The 21387-nt window shown below is 39.1% G+C and overlaps 1 long non-coding RNA gene across 1 annotated transcript in view; it reads left to right on the top strand.

Moving 5' to 3' along the window:
* Positions 1–12029, top strand: part of LOC123335229 — a 78875-nt gene extending 66846 nt beyond the window's left edge. The window contains exon 3 of the long non-coding RNA XR_006553631.1: positions 11976–12029. This is a non-coding gene — a long non-coding RNA (uncharacterized LOC123335229). The remainder of the gene's footprint in view (positions 1–11975) is intronic.
* The last annotated feature ends 9358 nt before the right edge of the window (positions 12030–21387 follow it).

Raw genomic sequence — 21387 nt, forward strand, 5'->3', positions numbered from 1 at the left:
CTCTGATTCATTTATTTCTACCATTCTATCTTCTAATTCACTAATCCTATCTTCTGCCTCTGTTATTCTACTATTTGTTGCCTCCAGAGTGTTTTTAATTTCACTTATTGCATTATTCATTATATATTGACTCTTTTTTATTTCTTCTAAGTCCTTGTTAAACCTTTCTTGCATCTTCTCAATCCTTGCCTCCAGGCTATTTATCTGTGATTCCATTTTAATTTCAAGATTTTGGATCAATTTCACTATCATTATTCGGAATTCTTTATCAGGTAGATTCCCTATCTCTTCCTCTTTGGTTTGGTTTGGTGGGCATTTATCCTGTTCCTTTATCTGCTGGCTATTCCTCTGTCTCTTCATCTTGTTTAAATTGCTGAGTTTGGGGTGTCCTTTCTGTATTCTGGCAGTTTGTGGAGTTCTCTTTATTGTGGCGTTTCCTCGCTGTGTGTGGGTTTGTACAGGTGGCTTGTCAAGGTTTCCTGGTTAGGGAAGCTTGTGTCGATGTTCTGGTGGATGGAGCTGTATTTCTTCTCTCTGGAGTGCAATGAAATGTCCAGTAATGAGTTATGAGATGTCTATGGTTTTGGGGTGACTTTGGGCAGCCTGTATCTTGAAGCTCAGGGCTGTGTTCCTTTGTTGCTGGAGAATTTGCTTGTTATGTCTTTCCCTGGAACTTGTTGGCCCTTGTGTGGTGCTTGGTTTCAGTGTCGGTATGGAGGCGTTTGATGAGCTCCTGTCAATTAATGTTCCTTGGAGTCAGGAGTTCCCTGGAGTCAGGGTTTGGGCTTAAGCCTCCTACTTCCAGTTATCGGTCTTAATTTTACAGTAGTTTCAAAACTTCTCCTTCTATACAGCACCACTGATAAGCCATCTACGTTAAAGATGAAAAGTTTCTCTACTGTGAGGGTCACTCAGAGAGGTTCACAGCGTTACATGGAGAAGAGAAGAGGGGGGAGGGAGTTAGAGGTGACCCAAATGAGATGAGGTGGAATCAATAGTGGAGAGAGTGGGCTAGCCAGTAGTCACTTCCTTATGTGCACTCCACAACTGGACCGCTCAGAGATGTTCACGGAGTTATACAGGGAAGAGAAGAAGGAGGCAGGAGACAGAGGTGGCCAGAAGGATAAAAGGGGGAAATGAAAAGGAGGGAGACAGATCCAGCCAGTAATCAGTTCCTTAAGTGTTCTCCACCGTCTGGAACACACAGAAATTCACAGAGTTGGGTAGAGTAGAGAGGGGTTAGGGAGGAGATACAGGTGACCTGGTGGAGAAAATGGAGAGTCCAAAGGGAGAGAGAGCAGTCAAGCCAGTAATCTCGTACACTAGTGAAAAATGGGTCCTGAAGATTGGGTTCTTAAAGGTACAAAATTGGTAACAAATACATAAAAACAAAAATTAGAAATCTAGAGTAGAGTTTGGAATTTCAAAAATGCGATGTTAATGAAAAGAAGAAGGAAAAGAAAGAGAGAAAAAACGAACAAAGAAAAACAAACAAGGTCGTGAAAATTATAAAGAAACTACAGGTACAAAATTGATAACTAATACCAAAAAGCAAAAATTAAAAATCTAGAGTAGAGTTTGGAGTTTCAAAAATACAACGTTAAAAAAAAAAAAAAAAAAAGAAGAAGAAGAAAAATAAAGAGAGAAAACAAACAAACCAACAAAAACAATGTCGCAAAAATTATAAAGAAAATACAGGTACAAAATTGATATCAAATACCAAAAAGCATAAATTAAAAATCTTGAGTAGAGTTTGGAATTGCAGATATACGATGTTATATAAAAGAAGAAGAGAAAGAAACAGAGGGAAAAAAAAGTCACAGAAATAATGAAAAAAACTATAGGTACAAAATTGATAACATATATCAAAAGGCTAAAATTAAAAATCTAGAGTAGAGTTTGGAATTTCAAAAATACAATGTTAAAGAAAATAAGAAAAAGAAAAAAGAAAAAAAAAAAACACAGTCAAAAAATTATAAAATATATATATGAAGTTTGCTGAAGAAGAAAAAAAAATAGCGTTTTTTTTTTTTTTTTTGCAAAGTAATAGTTATAAAAGTGAAAATTAAAGGACAATAGAGGACTTAAAAAAGATTTTTTTTTAATTAAAAAAAGAAAGAAAGATTGATCGTAAAAATAGTAAAAATATATCTAGGTCTTTCTCTGGTTTTGTTATGAGTATTGTGGGTTCAGTTCATTTTTGGCAGTTCCTTAGTCCGACTTATATTTCTCAAGATCTATAGGCCCCTTCCTATGTAATCCGTAGTAACCACAGGGTTTTAATCTATGGCCTGTAGCTTCCAAGGCGTTTCCCTCTGTTATAGCTTCTTCTGTTTGCTGGTCTCTTCAGTGTCTGGTTCCCGCCCTGACACAAAGGGGACGGTGGAGGACACTATTTTTTTCTTTTTTTTTTTTTAATTTAGGCTCACTTGTTCAGCCGCGCTGTGGGGAGGGAGGGAGGGATGCTGCAAACAGATAACACTGGCGTGCGCTCGCAGTGCCTCAGCCACACTGGGTCTGCCCCCGCTCACGGCGCGTGTAGCCTCCCTGCCCACGCTGCTTGGGCTCTAGGTTGTTCCGCCGGGAACAATCAGAGGCCGGCCCTGGGCTGAGCTCCCAGGTCCAAGCCGCTCAGGTTCAGGCACTCGGGTAGTCCTCAGAGGCGCAGACTCGGTTGGGCCTGCGTTTTGTGTTCTTCCCAGATCCGAGCAGCTCAGGTGATGAGGTGTTTGGCGGGCGCCAATGCTGCGACTTATCGCCTCCCTGCCACTCGGTTATCTGGGTGTAAAACCGGCGCACCTTCTCAGGCAGATGTTGACCGTCAAGACCCCCAAGAAGTTTTAGTTAGCAAAGAAGCCTGCTTACAGTTTTATAGATAGGGTCTCTCTGGGGCTGCGATTGCCCCCTTCCGGCTCTGGCTGCCTGTCACCGGAGGGGGAAGGTCTGCAGCCGGCTATCTCTGTTCAGTCCTTTGTTCTGTGCGCGGGCCTGGCGGTGTCTTAGGTTAGGGCTGGCTTTTCGCGTGGTAGATATCCCACAGTCTGGTTTGCTAGCCCAAATTATTTCGCTCAGATAGCGCTCAGGACATTCGGCCCGATTCTTACTCTAAGGGACACAGCCCGCGCCGCACTTCCCTGCCCAGCCCCCGCTTGCTAATGCCGTGTGCAGGCGTCTGCGCTGCTTCTCCGCTGGGGGAGTTCCCGTAGGGCTCACAATCCGCGATTTTTGATTGTTTATTTTTTTTTTTTTTTCCCTCCCTTTTATGTTGCCCTCTGTGCTTCCAAAGCTCGGCACAGATTCGGCAGTGAGAGGGTTTCCTGGTGTTTGGAAACTTCTCTCTTTTTAAGACTCCCTTCCCGGGACGGAACTCCGTCCCTCCCTCTTTTGTCTCTTTTTTTGTCTTTTATATTTTTTCCTACCTCCTTTCGAAGAGTTGGGCTGCTTTTCTGGGTGCCTGATGTCCTCTGCCGGCATTTAGAAGTTGTTTTGTGGAATTTACTCGACGTTTAAATGCTCTTTTGATGAATTTGTGGGGGAGAAAGTGTTCTCCCCGTCCTACTCCTCCGCCATCTTGGCTCCTCCTCCCAAATTATTTTTTAATAACGAGAATCAATACCATTTGAAGAATGACAATGGCCTATAACATTTAGTGAGCATATGTTATTTGCTAGGATTGTACTTAATTGCATTATATGCATCTTCACATCTGAACCTGACAACAAGCCTACAGAGGACTACTGTTGTCCCTATTGTAGATCTGGACGGTTCTGGAAGGAAACAGCCATATTCTTGGCCTAGCAAACACATCTTTACCATGGCCTCACTGAGAATCTAAACCCCCAGGCTAAACACATATAGCTGATTGATAACAGGAACTATAGCCTATGGAATATGCCAGTTGTCCATTATCAAACACAAGAATACTTAATGTTGCCCTAAAGATAGAGGTCAGCTGTAATCTCCATTATGCAGCCAGTTGGTAAGGCCACTCAGTACTTTCTTTCTCCAGAAATCAGTTCTCAATCACAGAACTCTTCCACTGTCAAAAGAAAATTGCCACAGACAAATCAGAGGGGAACAAGAATATACACAGGGAGCCCATTTAGGTGGTTGTTGCAAGAACCCACAGAAGAACCATGGCTTCATCCTTGATTCTGGTCTAGGAGAAGAGAGAGGGACAGATTTAAAAAAAAAAAACAAAAAAAAAAAACCACAGAGTATAAAATACTTATCTGCAGAAAATGGAAAAGTGAGGGGAAGTGGGTCCATTCAATCACAATCTCACATTCAATGAGGCACTGAAAAAATTCACCATTGCCCAACCAGTATCATTTGGTCCCATTACTGAGCTGATGAGTGCTATTGATGGAGAAACAGATGGGTCTGGATTTTTCATTTCCTGATCTGTCTGTAAAGTTGGTATATGGTCCCTCTTGATTACACAAGATTATTATGAATAAAAAATGAATTATCCCTAGGAAGGATTTATAAAAATGTCAAATTTAATGGAAATGTGCCTCTGATTCTAGCATTGCCTTAGTAGTTTAAGTCATGACATCAATTTCAAAAAGTTGTCAAGGGTAAACAGATAATATTATACTGAGTTTCACTATGTAAACTATTTACTTCTCAATAAGGATTGATGTCTTGGGCCTGGCTCTGTGATTTATTAGTTTAGTGACCTTGAAAATGTCAATAATATCAGGTCATGTACTATGTGCAAACATGCTTAGTAAGCACTTTGCACACCTTGCCACGTTGATTCGTCACAACAATTGGGTGTGTAGGTCTTGTGTTATTTAATAGATATGGAAGCTGTCGCCACTGAAATTAACTTACTTGACCTCACTTATGAACTAGAAAATGTCACTGACAGAGCCATAATTTAAACCAGGTTCTCAACATCAAGTTCAGCTTTCCATGTTTCAATTTCTTCATCTTGACACAGATATAATCCTGCAAGCCTTACCTGCTAGTTAGGAAGATCAAATTCAATAGCTTATGTAAAATATATCTGTAAACTGCAGTGCATTTTAGCATATATATGAGGTTTAAAACAGGTATAAGTTCTATGTACTTTATTCTACCAGCTGGCCATGAATTGGATGTTTGGAGTCTTTCTGCTGAGTCCTGAAGATGTGCTATTTTTCTTTAGCATCTTTGTGTACTTTTGTATTTGTCATTTATTTTTTAATCTGTATTTCCTCTGCTGGGACCTGGCTGGGGTGATCTGCCTAGGACAACACAGGTTGGTCTGTTATTTCAGAGCTGTCATTGTTGAACTGACAGCTTTTTAGGATGTTCTAAGACGATGCAATTTGAGATTAAGGTCTGTGCTGGTGGCTAAGAATCGTAACTTTAAAATGTCTTCATAGATACAAAGTCCATTTAAGGTCATATCCTATAAAAATTTGAGGGAATATCTTTTTCTCATTTTGACTGTGCTGGAAACAATTTAGAAAAATAGGAGATTACTTGGATAATCTGGGCTTCTCCAATGGCTCAGTGGGTAAAGAATACAACTGCAATGCAGGAAACACAGGAGACATGGGTTCATTCCCTGGGTCAGGAAGATCCCCTGGAGAAGGAAATGGTAACCCACTCCAGTATTCTTGCCTGGAGAATTCCATAGACAGTCTATGGTGGGCAACAGTCTATGGTGGGCTACAGTCCTTGGGGTTGCAAAGAATCGGACACAACTGAGTGAGAAAGCACACACTTGAATAATCTAGGACCGAAGAACTCCATGCTCTTATTGAAAATACGCAAGGGAGAATGCCATGCTGTGCTGAATAGCTTCAGTCATGTCTGACTCTGTGCAACCAAGGGAAAATACATTGATTTAAATGAAACAAATAATTTTAAAACTTAATAAGTAATGCCTTTCTTTATGGATTTAGATGTGCAAGTGACATCCCTGGGCATTTCAAATATGCTTTGATTGATTGAAAAAGTGTATGGAATGTTTAATCCCATCAAGTTTATAAAAACTCAGCAGCAAATGTAGATACAACATATTTTATCCAAGTTTCCACTGGGCATGTGGACCCCTAGGAGAAGACTTAGATGTTGATGGTAATTCTTACAGAGTAAGGTCATGCTGGACTTGAGAAAGACTTTATTTGTAATAAGTTATATCACCATTCGGCAAGAACTTAAAATTAGCTATACATGAACTTCTATATAAGGAAATATTGACAAATTCTAGTTTCTCCTGACTCCTGAGTTGTGATTAGTTAAGCGAGGCCAAGTCCCCATCCAGGGACTTATATCCACATTTCTCTGGGCAAAATCTCTGCCTACATATGTTCTCTACTTCAAAGACCCTAACCAGTCACTTATGAAGTGCTCAGGTACTTTGGGAAGCCTACCAACAACTAAACTCAAGTGTTCATCAGAAATCAAAACCTCAAGTGAATAAAAACTCTTCCATCTAAACCTTCTAATTGGGAAACATACTCTGGCTGTGAATTTTCTAGTCCATAAGGATCAACAAAATGGAATTTAAACTAAGCACAGTAATGCCAAAGACATTGTGCCCTTTGCCAAGATTCTGCCCATATTGGCCAGTCAGTCACCATATTGGTCAATAAATCTAATCCCCAGCAAAGGGTTAGTGCCTAACAATAGTCTCTGCACTGTGAGCAGTATGAGGCAGGAAAGGACACAGACTGGACACAGACCCTGTCCTCAAGCTTCTTGAGATCTGAGTAAAGAGAGGAAATGTTGGGGGCTGGCGTGAGGCACTCCACCCATGGCAAAGGTCATGAGGAAGGAGGCTCGACATACGCAAAGGGGGGATCGAGCCTCAGGAGTCCCCCATGGAAATCCTTGAGCATCTACCCCCATAACCAGAGCCTGCCTACTTTACTACTTTGTGCTCTTACCTACACCTCTGACTTTACAGGGGGCTGTCCCCCACCACCTCTTTCGGAGAAGGAGTTAACTTAGAGCTCCAGTTAATAATAATTCCTGGGCGTGATAGGAGTGTTTTGACCTACAAACTCCTCTGAAGGTTCTCTAGCCTGCCTGACAGGCTTGTCCGGCCACATGTGATTGCTCACAGCCTCCCAACCATGAGAGGCACGAGATGCTTTAAACCTTCTACAAACACGTTCCTTAGAAAAGTTAGAAAACCATTAGTATAAGTATAGTGGGCTGATTAGAAATTGTATTGGTGAAGGGTTTTTCATTTGTTGAGCCAATGTTTACTGCTAAGTCTCCACATCCCCTGCCCTTATACACATTAATGAATATATAGAAGAAATAAGTATTAACCTTTGATATTAATCACGTTAGACCTTAGGCTAAGTAAATTCTTTCCTTAATTAAAACCCACTATACCCTCTCCCTATAGGAATGTAACTTTATTTGGGTGGCGTCTGTTTTAAGAATAATTACCCCTGGAGAAATAAGTGTCCTGGTTGACTGACCGCTGTCACAAGGAGAGGGTCGTAAATTGTCAGCAGGCCCCCTGGCCAGAAGATGATGTAACACCCCTAAGACCTCTGTATACGTTTGTATGAAGCACTTGACTTTGATAAAAGTCAGGACTGCTGACCCCGCGTGACTTTTGCATAACATCTCAGTGTATAAAAGTAGACCATGGAAAATAAAGAATTGGGATCAGTTCCTCGAAAGACTGGTCTCCCCATGTCTCTCCCTCTCTCACTCTGGCTGAGTCTCCATCTGGAGCGCAGAACCCACCAAGCTTACTAATTTTGCCTGGGCTTCTAAGATCCGACCGGGGAGGCCTCAGTGTCTCCTCTCCTTCGGGAGAACGGAAGGACGCCTGCGGCCTATGTAAGTGGTGCAAGCTTCTTGTCTTGAAGTTTTATTGGTCCCCCGGGTAAACCAAGCTACTCAGCCTCTTTTCTCCACTGAATTTTCCTACTGAGCTATCCTCATTCTATTACTCCTTACATCTCTAATTAATATCTAATTGAAACTATTGTTTCCTGACCCTCGCCTATGCCGTCTCTCCTTCGAATACCCTGGATCAGCCGGGGCTGGACCCTGGCAAGGAAACATAAGCAAAAATGAAATTCAAGGCAGTATGCAATGAACAAACGAATAATAAATAAATTCTCAATTTGAGCTACTCAGTTTACTCAATTCATATAAATAACTACTGTTTATTCAGCAGCTTTATGATAACCTTAGCCAAACAATTACTAAGTTCAACTGGAAGAAAGAGCTAACCTCTCACCAAGGCAATCAAGCTTGTATAGGTGTGATCCTTTTTGAGTTGGATCATTGAGGATGGGAAGGATTTGAGTGGAGAAGAAGTCGCCTTCCAGGTGAGGGATTAGTGGAAGCAATGATAGTTTTGAGGCCTCACCCAAATTTAAAGGAACTTAGCCTGGGAAGATGACGAGTATGATTTGGAATTGCTAATTTTTCTCTAATAAGTTTGAATATTTAATTTTTCAAAACATTCGGCTCCATATCAATTTCTCAGTTTCCCTCATAGAATGAGTGTGACACCATCCTCCCTGGAGCCTGGTCCACACTTCATGCTGAGATTTAGGCATGGGTCCATCTGATTGATGAGTTGGGTCTGACAAAGGTCTCTGCCTAAGACCAAGGAATCTTTGGGAGGTTTTGAGTGAGGATTTCAGTGTCAGATAAGCTTAATTTTCAAATCTTAGTCCTGCCAAATCCTTGAGCAAGTTGCTTTACCTTGCTAAATCTCAGCTTTCTCATGAATGAAATTTCATTCATCTAACAAATATCTATTGAACAATTACTCTGTCTCAGACTCTGTTCTAGGTGTTGAAAATATAGCAGGAAACAAAACAGGCATATTTCTCTGCCTTCCTAGAAATAATGACAGAAATCTACCTTATAGGGTTTAGCTGAGATTAAGACAAGAAGCACACTCCAAGCATGTGACTAGCACTCCTAAATGTTAGTAGCTGTTATTGCGTCAGGCAGTTAGGCATAGTTCAGTAAAGAAGAATTAGGCATCAGAGGAGGAACACAGCTAATACATAAAATCAACTCTGAATATTCATTGAAAGGACTGATGCTGAAGCTCCAGTACTTTTTTGCCACCTGATGCAAAGAGTGAACTCATTGGAAAAGACCCCGATGCTGGGAAAGATTGAGGGCAGGAGGAGAAGGGGGCAGCAGAGGAGGAGATGGTTGGATGGCATCACTGACTCAATGGACATGACTCTGAGCAAACTCCAGGAGATGGTGAAGGACAAGGAAGCCTGGTATGCTGTGGTCCATGAAGTCACGAGTCCAACATGACTTAGCAACTGAACAGCAGCAGCAAATTGTTACTTGCATATAGATTCCACTATGTGTTAGGTTCATGGGGTTCTCAAGGCAAGAATACTGAAGTGGTTTGCCATTCCCTTCTCCAGTGGACCACATTCTGTCAGACCTCTCCAACATGACCCATCCATTTTGGGTGGCCCCACATGGCATGGCTTAGTTTCATTGAGTTAGACAAGGCTGTGGTCCATGTGATGATATTGGCTAGTTTTCTGTGATTGTAGTTTCAGTCTGTCTGCCCTGTGATGCTCTCTCTCAGCACCTACCATCTTACTTGGGTTTCTCTTACCTTGGATGTGGGGTATCTCTTCACAGCCACCGTTCCTGACCTTCGATGTAGGGTAGCTCCTCTCAGCCGCTCCTGTGCCATGCAGCTGCCACTCCTGCCTCTTGAGAAACCTGTATGCAGGTTAGGAAGGAACAGTTAGAACTGGACGTGGAACAACAGACTGGTTCCAAATAGGAAAAGGAGTACATCAAGGCTGTATATCGCCACCCTGCTTATTTAACTTATATGCAGAGTACATCATGAGAAACGTTGGGCTAGAAGAAGCACAAGCTGGAATCAAGATTGCTGGGAGAAATGTCAATAACCTCAGATATGCAGATGACACCACCCTTATGGCCGAAAGTGAAGAACTAAAGAGCCTCTTGATGAAAGTGAAAGTGGAGAGTGAAAAAGTTGGCTTAAAGCTCAACATTCAGAAAACTAAGATTATGGCATCGGGTCCCATCACTTCATGGCAAATAGATGGGGAAACAGTGGAAACAGTGTCAGACTTTATTTTTCTGGGCTCCAAAATCACTGCAGATGGTGATTGCAACCATGAAAGTAAAAGACGCTTACTCCTTGGAAGGAAAGTTATGACTAATCTAGACACCATATTAAAAAGCAGAGACAATACTTTATCAACAAAGATCTGTCTAGTCAAGGCTATGGTTTTTCCAGTAGTCATGTATGGATGTGAGAGTTGGACTATAAAGAAAGCTGAGCACAGAAGAATTGATGCTTTTGAACTGTGGTGTTGGAGAAGACTCTTGAGAGTCCCTTGGACTGCAAAGAGATCCAACCAGTCCATTCTAATGGAGATCAGTCCTGGGTGTTCTTTGGAAGGACTGATATTGAAGCTGAAACTCCAATACTTTGGCCATCTGATGCGAAGAGCTGACTCATTGGAAAAGACCCTGATGCTGGAAAAGATTGAAGGCAGGAGGAGAAGAGCATGACAGAGATGGTTGGATGGCATCATCGACTCAATGGACATGAGTATGGGTAAACTCTGGGAGTTGGTGATGGACAGGGAAGCCTGGCGTGCTGCAGTTCACGGGATCGCATAGTCAGACACGACTGAGCGACTGAAATGAAGTGTTAGTTGCTCAGTCATGTCCAACTCTTTGCAAACCCAAGGACTGTAGCCTGCCAGACTCCTCTGTCTGTGGGATTCTTCAGGCACAAATCCTGGAGTGGGTTGCCATTTCCTTCTCCAGATTCCCTATGGGTTTTCCACTGTTGGGCAAAAACATGAATAGAGCTTAGGCTCAAGAATGTTTGAAATCAGAAGCAACTAACTCACCAGAAAACAGGAAAACACCAGCCTTTTTTTTTTTTTTTTTTTTTTAAATAACACTAGCCTCTTATTTGGAGGCCATGTGACAAAGTGGATGACAGAAAAAAGGGAAGTAAATCATTTTCTGTCTTCCTGAAGTACGGTGGCTCTGTCACCTTAGGGGCTGTGGTGAGTAGTAGCGCTGCCTGACAATGGCGGTAGCAAAGGCTTGTAGTACTGCTCAGGAGAAGCAAAGAGTAGGACGTAGAGCAACACTTGTGCTCAAAAGATGTAAAGATGCAGATAGGACTTGCCCTAGAAGGAGGCTAGAGTGAGCGGAGATAACCCAGTGACTTTTTTGTGATAATGGACCAAACATGTTCATAAGTCACTTCTGTGGATGTAGTATCCATAAGAAGGGTAATATCTCTACAAAACTGGAAGTTCTGCAAAGCAGGTAGAAGAAAGAGTGAACTATGCCTGCCTGGATTCCTCCATAACAGTGCTGAAGACTTGCTAATGTATGCCATCTCCATACACAATTGTGTGGTAAGTAGCATAAATGTTCAAACAGTGCTAATACACCAACTAACATGTTTACAAATAAATATGCTGAGAAGAAATCTTCATCAGAAAAATTGGGTGTTTTTATAGGGAAAACTACCAAATGTATTCATGTATGTGTCTTGAGCAACAGCATTAAAAAATGAACAATAAAAAGGATCACACAGAATACAGAGGCCAATCCTTGCTCCTAAATGAATGTCTAGCAAATAGCAAATACCCAAAATGAATGAGATCAATTGTGGAGAAAAATCTATATGGCCAGTCTGTGATACACCATTAACTTTAATGGTTCTCATTTTTTATGTATAAATTCTACTTCAAGAAGAGAGAGCAATAAAATAACTTAGGCTGCCCCCCCTCCTTTTTTTTTACATGACAGCTATATATCTGCTTTCAATCTAATTTCTGGCCATGCAGGACCTAAGTGACAATAGTTTTACCTCATGATTCCAATTAGCTAGTTTGATTTCTTTTTATGGTGAATTAACTATTTATAAAGCAGATTATTTACGGTCGCCTTTAGTTTGTTGTGATTAAATTCATTTGCTTATCAAATATTTATTGAATTCTTTCTAGGCACCCAGCAAGCACTGCTATAGGCACTGAAGATATAGGAATGAGCAAGGCAGGTAAGTTTCCTGCTCCCATGGAGATTCCATTTTGATATGAGACAGACCATACAGAAAACAAATAAATAATCAAGATGATTTCATAAAGTAGTAATGTTTTAAATAATAAAAATAAAGTAATGCACTAAACTGTGTTTGAGCTCCCCTGGTGGCTCAGCTGGTAAAAAGTCCACCTGCAGTGTGGGAGACCTGGGTTTGATCACTGGGTTAGGAAGATCCTCTGGAGAAAAGAACAGCTTTCTGCCCTGGAGAATTGCATGGACTGTATAGTCCATGGTGTCGCAAAGAGGTGGACACGACTGAGCAACTTTCACTTTTAATTTCAAACTGTGTTTGTTAGCTGGTACTCATATACATATGGAGATGTGGGAAAAGGTCTCTGAAAAGGTGAGATTTTGAGATCTGAATGATGAGGAACCAGCTGAAAAGTTGTGGAAAGAACATTCTAGATGGAGTGAACAGCAAGTAAAGAAAACTCTGGATCAGAAATAAGCTTAGAGAGAAAAAATTGAAGACCAGTAAGCTGGAGCATAATGAAAAAAATGAGAGAGTAGTAACAACTAGAGAGAAAAGGGCCAGGACATGGTACACATTCTAAACCCTGGAAGCAAAATTATGCTTTGTCTTGAGTGTACTGGGAAACTGTTGGATAGTACTAAGTAGTCTCTGAAATTACTTACTTTAATTTCTTTTCTTTTTTTTTTTTTTAATTTTTGGCTGTGCTGGGTCTTCATTGCTGCTGCTAAGTCGCTTCAGTTGTGTCCAACTCTGTGTGACCCCATGGACTGCAGCCTACCAGGCTCCTCCGTCCATGGGATTTTCCAGGCAAGAGTACTGGAGTGGGGTGCCATTGCCTTCCCCAATGCATGAAAGTGAAAAGTGAAAGTGAAGTCACTCAGTCGAGTCCGACTCTTCGCGACCCCATGGACTGCAGCCTACCAGGCTCCTCCATCCATGGATTCTCCAGGCAAGAGTACTGGAGTGGGTCGCCATTGCCTTCTCCTGGGTCTTCGTTGCTGGACAGCTTTTCTCTAGTTGTGGTGAGCAGGGCTGCTCTCCAGTTGTGGTGCATGTGCTTCTCACTGCGGTGGCTTCTTTTTGTTGCAGAGCACAGGCTCTGGAGCACAAGGGCTTCAGTAGTTGGGGCTTACTGCCTCAAGATCTCGGGCTCAGTAGTTGTGGTGTGGGCTTAAATGCCCCGAGGCCTGTGAGATCTTCTCCGACCTGAGGTGGAACCAGGATCCCCCGCATTGCAAGGCAGATTCTTAATCCCTGGACCAACAGGGAAACCCTTACTTTAATTCTTGAATAGATTATTTTGGCTTAGGTGTAGAGGATGGGTTGATCAATCAATCCCTGACTTCGTAACTGCTTTGTTAAATAATAACTTGCAATTCAATTGCCAAATTCAAATGTCAAAATTCATTTGCTCAACAAACATATGTTGAGCACTGCATGCTATGCCCTGGAGGTACAGAGACAAATAAGATAGCCATCAAGAATCTCACAGTCTAGCAAAAAGTGCATAAATTAAACAAATCATTGTTTACAGTTTTGACTTTACCCAAGTGAAGGTACAGATATCTCTTCCTTATTCGAATTTGACATGAACTGGGGGGTTGGAATCTATAACTCCCCACTGAAAAACCTCCATTGTTTCCAGAGGTTCTACTAATAACAAAAGCCTTTATATTAGTTAGATTTTATTCAGTTTCAACAGGTGGAAAATCAAATCAAACTAAGTTAAGACAAAAAGAGCTGTATGGAGGATTTATTATTTCATGTAATGGAAAACTCCAAATCTGAAGAGTCATGGCTAAGCTCAGTCTTACTAGCTCAATGAGTCAGATAATGAAAATCAGTGCAGTCAGACTCTATAAAATAAAGGTGAAATTTTGGAAAGGAAGGTGCCACAAAAATCTCCAAAATACTGCCCAAATCCCTTGGTGATCCCTGAACTGTTCATGAATCAAGGAAGCACCAAATTTCTCTGTGTAAAGCAACAGATAAAAGACTAAAAATGTTGAAAGTTTTAGTTGCTGCTCACCATAGGAAAGGCAGAGTTTGGATTTTAATTCCAATTCCAAATACATCCAAAGACTCAAAGGAAAATATGCTTATAATGAGAGAAATTGAAAGTGAAAATGAAAGTCACTCAGTCATGTCTGACTCTGCGACCCCAAGGGATAGTCCATGGAATTCTCCAGGCCAGAATATTGGAGTGGGTAGTGTTCCCTTCTCCAAGGGATCTTCCCAATCCGAGGGATCAAATCCAGATCTCCCACATTGAAGGTGGATTTTCTACCAGCTGAGCCACCAGGGAAGCATAATAAGAGAAGTTATGTGAAGCCCAAAGTAGAAATGGAGACTATAAAAACCAAATGGAAATTTTAGAATTATAAAATAAAATATCTGAAATGAAAAATTTGCTGTATACATAGCAGATAGATTGGCTGGCAAATGAAAGAATCAGTAAATAAAAAATAATTTATGTATTGCCATCTGACCCACACTGCAAGAAATACTAAAGAAAACTCTTTAGGCTAGAGTGACACCAGAAATATACTGTATGAAAATTTGTATCTATAAGAAGAATGAAAGAACACTGAAAATGATAAATATATGATTTTTTCTCTTAATTTCTTTAAACAATATATGAAAAAATATAACATGTATTATGTAATTTGTTATAATATGCCTATGTAGTATATAAAGTAACAATGGCAAAAGGCCAGAGTGTAATTGAAACTGTTCTATCACAACTTTCTTATATTTTGCTACTTGTGGTACAAATTAATTCTAAAAATTCTATGGTAAGTTAAGGATAGATATTGTCACTCTAGAGCAGCCACTAAACTAATGCTAACAAGTTTAGCTAAAAAATTAATAGAGGCATTAAAATATCACATTAGAAAAGGACTATTAGATCCCTAAGAAAGAAAGAAAGGAATGAACAAAAACTTATAGAAAAATAGAAAACAAATGACAAAATGGTAGTTAAGTTCAACCATGCGTGCATGCATGCTAAATTGCTCCAGTTGTGTCTGACTCTTTGCAAGTCTGTGAACTGTAGCTGCCAGGCTCTTCTGCCCATGAAGATTCTCCAGGCAAGAATACCAGAGTGGGTTGCCATCCCTCCTGCAAATTCAACCGTATTGATAAATAAATTTTAATGGACTAAACTTCCCAGTTAAAAGTCAATGATTGTCTTGTTTGATTTAATCAGACCCAACTATATGTTTTCTACAAAACCCCATTTTAAGTTTAATGACATAGGAAAAACTAAAAGGATAGAAAAAGAAATGTCATATGAATAGTACGTACAAAAAAGTGGAGTGCTATATTAACATAAAAAATGAACTTAAAATATTATCAGAAATAAAGAGGAACATTTAATAATGAGAAAAATATTAATTTGTCCAAAAATAAGACAATAATAAATGTATACATGCACATGCAGGCCTCATTTTATTGTGTTTCAATTTGCTGCTCTAGGCAGGTAAGCTTTTTTTTTTTTTAATACAAATTGAAGGGTAAAGGCAACCCTGTGTTAAACAGTTCTATTAGTACCATTTTTCTAATAGCACATGCTTACTTCAAATCTCTGTGTCACATTTGTTAATTCTCACTATATTTCTGTTTCATCATTATATATGTTATGGTGATCTGTGATCTGTGATGTTACTACTGTAAAAAGATTATGACTCACTGAAGGCTTAGATGATGGTTGTCATTTTTTAACAACAAAGTATTTTTAAATTCAGGTGTGTATTGATACATTTTTAAAGACTTAATCCTATTGCACACTTAATAGACTACAGTATAGTATATATGTAACTTTTATATGTGCTCTGCTGCTAAGTCACTTCAGTCATGTCTGACTCTGTGCAACCCCATAGACAGCAGCCCACCAGGCTCCCCCATCCCTGGGATTCTCCAGGCAAGAACACTAGAGTGGGTTGCCATTTCCTTCTCCAATGCATCAAAGTGAAAAGTGAAAGTGAAGTCGCTCAGTCATGTCTGACTCTTAGCAACCCCATGGACTGCAGCCCACCAGGCTCTCCGTCCATGGGATTTTCCAGGCAAGAGTACTGGAGTGGGGTGCCATTGCCTTCTCCTTATATGTGCTAGGAAACCAAAAAAATATATAGGGACTTGCGTTATTTCACTATTCACTTTATTGTTGTCTGGAATCAAACCCACAGTATCTCTGAGGTATGCCTTTATAGGCCTAATAACAGAGCTTTAAATATGTGAGGGAAGTGAGTGAAGTCGTTCAGTCGTGTCTGACTCTTTGTGACCCCATGGACTGTAGCCTACCAGGTTCCTCTGGATTTTCCAGGCAAGAATACTAGAGTAGGTTGCCATTTCCTTCTCGCCCCATTTCCTTCTCCAGGAGATCTTCCTGACCCAGGGATTGAACCCGGATCTCCCACATTCTAGGCAGATGCTTTATCATCTGAGCCACCAGGGAAGTCCAACTTACATAAGTAAAGGAAGAAAGATAAATCCCCAATCATAGTTAGAGATTTAACACCCTGAGCTAATTGACATTTGCAAACTTCACCCAACCTGTAGAATGCACATACTTTCTGAACCCATAGCTAAGCTAAAAATGTTTCAATAGATTTCAAAATAAAGTCTTACAAAGTATTTCCTCTGAGTAAAATGCAATAAATTAGAAATTAAAAAAATAAGATATTCAGAAATCCCCAAACTTAAAAATAAAACAAAGCATACTTTAAATATTCTATTGGTTAAAGAAGAAATGGCAAAGAATATCAGAAAATATTTCCATCTGAAAGAATAAATGTACAGTATATTAAATAAAGTGAATGAGGTTAAAATAAAATAAGACATAATGATATGAAGCCCAGGATATGTTTTACAAAAAAGTACCAAATATCATTTCTGTAACACTCTTGCAAAAAGAGATGTATAGCTTTAACCTGATTATAAAAAATTATCAGACAAACCCAGTTTGAGAAACATCCTCAACCATAATGGTCTTCCCAGGTGATGCAGTTAAAGAATCTGCCTGCCAATGTAGGAGATGCATGATGTAGGTTCGATCCTTGGGTCAGGAAGACCCCCTGGAGGAGGGCATGGCAACTCATCCAGTATTCTTGCCTGGAGAATCCCATGGACAGAGGAGCCTGGCGGGCTACAGCCCACGGGGTAGCAAAGAGCCTGACATGACTGAGCACTCACGCTCTCAATCATAACCGACTAGTATTCTGCAAAATGTTAAAGCACAAAAGACAAGGAAAGACTGAAGAGCTGTCAAAAATTGTAGAAGAATAAGGAGAAAGAACACAAAAACAAACAAACAAAAAAATTGGAAAACTTGGTGAAATTCAGATAACGTCAGTAGTTTAATTAATGGCATTGTGCCAACATTAATTTACTCGTTTTGACAGCTGTCCGATAGTTATGTAAAATGGTAATGATAGGAGAAGTTGGGAAGGGTATACATGAACTCTACATTCTTTTTAAAAATATTTTCTTAACTCTAAAATTATTCAAAGTAAATTTTTAAAAAATGTAGAATGCATCTAATGCAGTTTAATGTTTGTGTCATATAGCAATTTATAGCTTCAAATATTTGTATTAGAAAACAAAAAGTGTTTAAAATCAATGATTGAAATTTTTACCTAATGAAATCAGAAGAAACAAATTCAATTCAAAGTAAATAAAAACAAGGAAAACTTAAATATAAAGACAGAAATTAATAAAATGGAAAATAATATAGAAAACTAATAGAGCAAGCCAACTTTCTAAATTTCTACTTTTTATATATATATTAAAACGAAGTAAAATGATAATAAAAATACATATATTTACTTACTTTTGCTAGAAACCTAAAAGTATTTAAGGACTTTTTTTTTTTTTTTTTTAACAACTAGAAGGTTTGTGGACTACCAAGTAACATTAATTTCTGTTTCAAAGCCCCTTTAAGGAAGGTATATTGTTAAACAGTTCAGGGATTCCTGTACTATTGCTTAGCATCAAGTTAGCATTCATTGTGGTTCCTAGGGGTTGGAGGAACCATTTACTTCTGATTCATAGCTTACAGTAAAGATACTGACCTTTGGTCTGCCAGATTTAGACAGTTGAAAATCTCCTAGTAGAACCTCCTTTTTTCAGTTTGCCAGCAAGACCCTAAACTGAAGCTCAAATTCACCAGTTTCAAAACACCTTTCAGAAGCAGTCACAGTGGTTTGCCTACTGCATTAGATTTTAGCCTTTATTTAGACCAGAGATCAACAAACATTTTTTTGTAAAGGATAAGATAGTGTATATTTTAGGCCCTGTTTACAGTCATAACATCTCCATCAGGATGACTCACCCCTGACATTTTAGTACAAAAGCATCAGTGAACAATAAGTCAATGAGTGGAAAGCTGTGTTTCAGTAAAAGCTTCAGTTATAAAGATTGAAATTTGAGTTTCATTTAATTTTCATGTGAAACTTCTTTTTGCAATTATTTAAAACCATAGAAAACATTCTTAGCTTAGGGCCATTACAAAAGAGAAACAGCCCAGACCTGTCTTACTGCTGAAGTTTCCCACTGTCTGACTTAGATATTTGCCTGATAAATTTTTGCTTCTTTGTTAGTGTTCACTAGTATATGTTTGTGTGTGTGTGCATATAGCAGAAAGCTATAATCAGATATCTGGCCAATCATATTAACAAAAATAGAAGTAAATACAGAAAAACTTACATTTAGAAATACTTACAGTATCCTTAATATCCCTACATTTTTCCACACTACTTGTAGATTATAAATTCTCATGGATTTAAAGCCATTTATTCACCAGATTTAAAATTAAAAAGAGAATCTGTAGACTTTATTTCAGAAAATTTCAATTATATAGGCATTTATTTGTCTTTAGTATGAGACTATAAGTTGAAAATTATTCATTTTATTTCAACATACTGGACTGGAGTAGAAATGAGCATATAAATAGTAATCAAAAGACATAAACATTTAAAAGCTGATAATAAAGAAAAGACAAGGTAGTCAAAATGTTCACTATTAAAGGTATTTCCTAGAGCCATCTTAATAACTTTTATAGTAGACTTACACTCATGGTAGATTTTTAAGTACTTCCTTTAATATTAGACAAAATTTAAGAGCCAAAATAAGAAATGTGAACTCAAGCCTATCAATAACTTTGGTTTCTGTGGGAAAGCCACGGTTGTATAATGAGAGTAATAAATGGTGGAACAAAAGAACAGGGTAGTAAATTATAGTACAGAATGTCAATGTTTAATAAGTAGAATGCAGAGGTTGTATTGATTTCTAAAAACAAAGTATGCAAATTAAAAAAAATATGTCTTGTTTCTACTATCTAAGAGCACAGTAATGTTTATGAGTGTGAAAACATTGGTGAACAAGAATGCATTAATCTTTTACATTTACGGTTGATTGATTTTTGGCACATGTGCCAAAACCAGTCAGTGTTGCAAGAATATTTTCTTTTTAACAAATTTTGCTTCAATAAAGGCATATCTACAAGTAAAAAGATAAAGCTAGACCACACCTTATTCATATACAAATATTAACTCAAAATGGATCAAAACTCAGAAATGTATGGGCTAAACCTATTAAACTCTTAGAAGAAAAAATGAGTAGGTCTTCATGTACTTTATTTTGGCAAGGGATTCTTAGATATGACACCAGAAGTACAAGCACAAAAGAAAAAAAATAGATGAATTGGACTTTATAAAAAGTTCTATTTAAGCGTCTGCCTGCAATGCAGGAAACCTAGGTTCGATTCCTGAGTTGGGAAGATCCCCTGGAGAAGGAAATGGCAACCCACTCCAGTATTCTTGCCTGGAGAATCCCATGGACGGAGGAGCCTGGTGGGCTACAGTCCACAGGGTCACAAAGAGTCGGACACGACTGAGCGACTTCACTTTCATATATATATATATAGGTCAAATATACAAATAACTCTTACAACTCAACAACACAAATATAACCCATTTTTTAAATGGAAAAGTAATTGAATAGACATTTTATCAAAGAAGATATACAAATGGCCAAGAAGCACATGAAATGTTGTTGCTCAATGTCATTAGTCATTAAGGAAATGAAATAAAATCATGAAGAAATACCACTTCACATCCACTAGGCTATATTTTGTTTTTAAAAATATAATGGAAAATAAATTTGGTGAAGATGTGGAGATGAAAGAGCCTTCATACATTGCTGCTGGGAATGTAAAATGGTACAGTCACTGAAAAAAGAGCTTGGTGTCTCATCAAAATATTAAACATAGAATTATCATCTGATCAGCAATTCTGTTCCTAGGAATACACCAAAAATCATTGAAAAATTTGTACACAAGTGCTTCCAATAGTACTATTCACAACAATCTCAAAGTATAAACAGACAAATGGGTAAACAAATTATGGTGTATACATATATTGGAATATTTTTCAGCCATGAAAGGAAATAAAATACTGATACATGCCACAGTGAAAGAATGCAGACACAAAAGGTCACTTATATGCTATATGCTAAATAGGTATATTCATAAACATAGACACTCCGAACCAACCAGGCAAGAATACTGGAGTGGATAGGCATTCCCTTCTCCAGGGGATCTTCCTGACCCAGGGATCAGACCTGGCTCTCCTGTATTACAGGCAGATTCTTTGCCCTCTGAGCCAACAAGGAAGCCTTAGCAACTAAACAACCACAAAATTCATAGAGACAGAAAGCCAATCAGGATTTGAGAGGAGAGGCAGAAATAAATACAATTGAGTGACAGCTTAATGAGTATGAGTTTCCTCTTGTGGTGATGGAAAGTTTTCAGAAGTTAATAGAGGTGATTACAAAAGAATGGGTCTAAATTTCCAGAAGTCAATGCATTTATTATGTCCTGAGTTCCAAAATAATGTTGAATTCTCCGATTACTATAATGTGTGATTCCTTCAATGCTTCAGTAAGACTGCAGCCCATGAAAGATAGCCTCAATCTACTGAATCTGTAAAGGTCACCAGAATCTATTAAGAAATAACTTTGGCTCAAAATCCTAAACACAAAATCAAATAGTGTACTATCAGAAGATGGTGGTTCACATGAAAAGTGAAAGTGAAAGTTGCTCAGTCCTGTCTGACTTTTTACGACCCCATGTAGTCCCTGGAATTCTCCAGGCCAGAATAATGGAGTGGGTAGCCTTTCCCTTCTCCAGGGGATCTTCCCAACCCAGGGATCGAACCCAGGTGTCCCGCATTGCGGGAGGATTCTTTACCAGCTGAGCCACAAGGGAGGCCCCCCAAAGCTGAAGGTAATACAGTGGTGCTCAAAGAACCATGTGCTGTGAGGTCTATCACAAAGCACCCTAG

The sequence above is a fragment of the Bubalus bubalis genome, chromosome 9 (genome assembly GCF_019923935.1).
Source record: "Bubalus bubalis isolate 160015118507 breed Murrah chromosome 9, NDDB_SH_1, whole genome shotgun sequence".
In the NCBI taxonomy this organism is placed as follows: Eukaryota; Metazoa; Chordata; class Mammalia; order Artiodactyla; family Bovidae; genus Bubalus; species Bubalus bubalis.